Here is a 3,948-nt window from a genome sequence, read left to right as displayed (position 1 = left end):
TCTTCCAAAAGAGGACACGACTAGAAATCAGTGGTTAAGTTGTATTTACAACACTGTTCCAGAACAGTTCAGTTCAGTGCAGCACATTTTATGGAGAACAGTTTCCTGAACACCAAATAATGTTCATTTTAGCAACATCATATGACCCCTTTAACTCGTCATTATATGTAGGTCACATCCCAGACCCATTCTAGTTTGCGGTTATTAAGCCTGTTATTAAGAAACCACAACTAGATCCTAGTGAACTGGCAAATTACAGACCCATTTCAAATCTTCCGTAAGGCCCTTAATGGTTTAGCTCCTGTGTACCTAACTAGTCTTCTACCACACTACAATCCATCACACTCCCTAAGGTCGCAAAACTCTGGAATTTTGGTAGTACCTAGGATAGCAAAATCCACTAAAGGAGGTAGAGCTTTTACACATTTGGCTCCTAAACTTCCTGATAACGTTCGGGGTTCAGACACACTCTCTCGGTTTAAATCTAGATTAAAGACACATCTCTTTGGCCAAGCATTCAAATAATGCATCTCATAATCTTGTACTGCAGTTATATCTGATCAAATGCGCATTATTATTCTTTAGCTTGTGTTAAACAAATTAATTTTGCTTGGTTGGAACAGCAGCTATGCTAATTATGTCTCTATTTGTTTCTCTGTTTCTGCCGTAACTAGGATTTACACAAGCTTCAGTCTGGATCCAGAACACCTGAGAAGAGATGATGCCAACCCCTCAGAGGACCTCAGATGATGCCAACCCTGAAACAACATACAGAACTACCAAATGTTGCTATAAGTTTGAATGCATCATATAATAATTGCTGTTAAGTGTTCATCGTCTGTTTGATTACGTCTTTAATTGATTTTTCTGTACATTTCTGCCATATGTACATTAACTGACAGTCACCACTGATAAGCTACTACTAAATATTGTAGAAACTTAATTTTCTGTAAAGTTGCTTTGCAACGATTTGTATCATGAAAAGCGCTATACAAATAAACTTGAATTGAACACTGCAAAAACAGCATGCAAATTAAAATCACTAAAAATATATGAGAACAAAAATAGATCAACTAGCCAACTTCTCTAAATAGCTTGTGACTAATCTATAATTAGTTGTGAAACTACAATGAATAGTTGGAATTTTATATATACTATCATTCAAAAGTTTGAATTAAAAAAAAAAAATTTTATTTGAAAGAAGTCTCTTATGCTCACCAATGCTGAATTTCTTTGATCAACATAAAAACACTAAAAACAATATTACAGTTTCTAAAAGCAATATTGTTTTTTTTACTGTTTTTATGTTGATACAGTATACAATTTAAAATTATAGCCATGAATTAAAATAACTGTTCTCTATTTTAATATATTCAAAAATAAAAAAAATTCTGTGATGATAAAGCTGTATTTTCAGCATGATTACTCCAGTTTTCAGTGTCACATAATCTTCAGAAATCATTCTAATATGCTGATTTGCTGCTCAAGAAACATTTCTGATCTGCAATTCTGATTATCAACTGAACAAATGTGACCGTAAAGGCATTCATACCGTTACAAAAGAGTTTTATTTCAAATAATTGCTGCTCTTTTGAACATATTAATCAATGAATCTTGCAAAAAGTAGATAGGGTACCCGGGGTGGTTGCTAAGGTGTTGCTATGGGGTTATTAGTTCAGTTATTAGAAAGAAACAAAAAAAGCTATCTTTAACATTGATTGATTCCTCTCAAAACATAAAGTCATAATTTTCTAAACTTTTGACTGGTGTTGTTCTTTGACTAATATTTAAATTTGTTTGATGATCTGAAACATTAAAGTGTGACAAACATGCAAAAAAATAAGAAATCAGGAAGGGGGCCAACACTTTTTCACACCACTGTATATGGCATACATTTTAACCTAAAAATAACTACCCAGAAATAATTTGGTTTAATGCAAAAAGTCACAAATCCAAAAGCAAAATTTCCTGTTTAACAAGAGCCCAGCTGATCACAACTCCTATAGCATGGCCAGATTACATCATGCAGTTCATCCTCACTTGCGTGCCTTAAGCACACGAGCACCGATCAACAAACAATGAGGCTGTTTACAGCAATGGGGCAACCCAAAGTGAGCCTATGGGGTCAGGCACCTGGCAGCTCTTGTCACCCAGTTAACAAGAGGGTGTCTGTAATGAGTGTGTGCTTCCCCTCTGTGCTTGTGCTGCTGCCAGGGAAGAGTTTAACCTGAGGTTACACTTTCAAAAGGGTCCAAGGTGTTGAGATTTCCCAGCACGTGAAGCACTCAAGCCCTGTGTGCTTCCTTCCTCCTCGGAGGAACTCCTGCCACATGTGCCGTGTGCTCTGAGCATCTACACAGACACCCTACGTGATGTTCCTTCCTCCAGTCCAGTTAATCAACACGAATGAGGCCACAGGACAAAGACAGAAAAAGGGAAAAAGTGAAGCTGACACAGATTCTGGATTACTGGCAGAGCAAAGGCTGTGCTGCCAAAAACATGAGCATGCCGTAACGGGAATCCATGTGAACGTGCACTTAGTTACAAATACTACAGTCCGCACCGTTTTCCACTTTTTGGAATAATAATAATCAAAATGAAAGAATGGGAATCAAAGTATAGGAATTGTGTGCCGACATTAAAACTCTTCTCACACTGTTCCTTCTCTCAACCATCAATGAGGTGCATCTCGGGATGCTTTTAAACAGGAGCCCAGGTGAAAAAAAATGCACTTCCATAAGGCACATAAAGTGCTCTACTTTCACACACACCAATTTTGTACTTAATATACTTACAAATGTATTCTTTAGTACTTCTTCAGATAACCTTCGAAGTGTACTCAACTGTGCTGTTTTGGGACATCATGAATATGAACTAAATACTTTTAACACACTATCTCTGTATTTCACAAATAATTAGTAAAAAAAAAATAGTAAACCTGATTGTACTAGTGTATGAAAGATGGGTTTGAGTGTACTACAGTTTTAGATAGTATGTTAAAAAGCACATTTTAGAACTAAAGAATATTTTTAGTATATTAGGTTCAAAATTAGAGTGAAAATAGAGCACTTTAAGTGCATTATGGAAGTGCAATTTTTTCACCTGGGAGTTCACATGCATATTTAAAAAATATATATATGATATTTGATTGATAATGTAGTCGGCAGATGTTTATTAAAGAACCTGCACAAGCAAACTTATCAATGCAGATCACCTTAAAAAGTCCCACTACTGGCCCATATATATCGGTCTATCAGAAACAGAAATAGAATGGAATTGACAGATAGAATAGAATGATGCAGTTAAAAACACGACTTTGTTTCGTGGCTACAGACACTATAGAAACCTGACTGCAGACTGAACATAGGATGAATGTGCAATTAGTGTCGACATGCCTTAAATAAATAACTGTGCGATTAAAAATGGCAAAGACACTAGATCCAACGGGAAATACTGTTGGATAATGGCAGTAAAAATGTGCCAGTGTGCGGTGCAGCGGGAAGAGAGAAGCAGAAATTAAACAGTACTTACGTCTTACTTCGCATCATTACGCATGTAATCCGATTTAGAACTACATAAAAAAGCTGTAAAAGAATTCCCCGGCCACTGTGAGAAATCTTCACGCGTGGCTATGCGCATAAAACACTGGCAAACACACACTGAACGCCGGGGCGTCCCATTAATACACTCAGTCCACCGAAAACTCCCAAACTTTTGGTGCGCTCTCTACGCAACGCTCTCCCTCATGCGCATGCGCAGCAGCTGATGCGCTCATTGGGCTTCCCCCGCGGGAATTCACCAATCCTACTACGGGAAAGGATTATCTCATGAATATTAATTACGTAAAGTGCCGCTCGTCTAACTGATTTAGCAGAAGTGCACACTCCTACAACATCGTGAAAATTTACTACATTATTACAAATATTTAAAACTAAACGCTATAGGAAA

General features: G+C 37.0%; 1 protein-coding gene across 1 annotated transcript in view; it reads right to left on the bottom strand.

The window, feature by feature from the left end:
• Positions 1 to 3,731, bottom strand: part of LOC107688795 (FH2 domain-containing protein 1-like) — a 21,977-nt gene extending 18,246 nt beyond the window's left edge. The window contains exon 1 of the mRNA XM_016486567.1: positions 3,532 to 3,731. The gene's annotated coding sequence lies outside the window, so the exon portion shown is untranslated. The remainder of the gene's footprint in view (positions 1 to 3,531) is intronic.
• Positions 3,732 to 3,948: the final 217 nt, after the last annotated feature.

Source organism: Sinocyclocheilus anshuiensis, unplaced genomic scaffold (assembly GCF_001515605.1).
Source record: "Sinocyclocheilus anshuiensis isolate Anshui unplaced genomic scaffold, SAMN03320099.WGS_v1.1 scaffold1066, whole genome shotgun sequence".
NCBI classification, from domain to species: domain Eukaryota; kingdom Metazoa; phylum Chordata; class Actinopteri; order Cypriniformes; family Cyprinidae; genus Sinocyclocheilus; species Sinocyclocheilus anshuiensis.
Note: the sequence above shows the minus strand (reverse complement) of the source record. Positions and strands in the feature narration are given on the sequence as shown.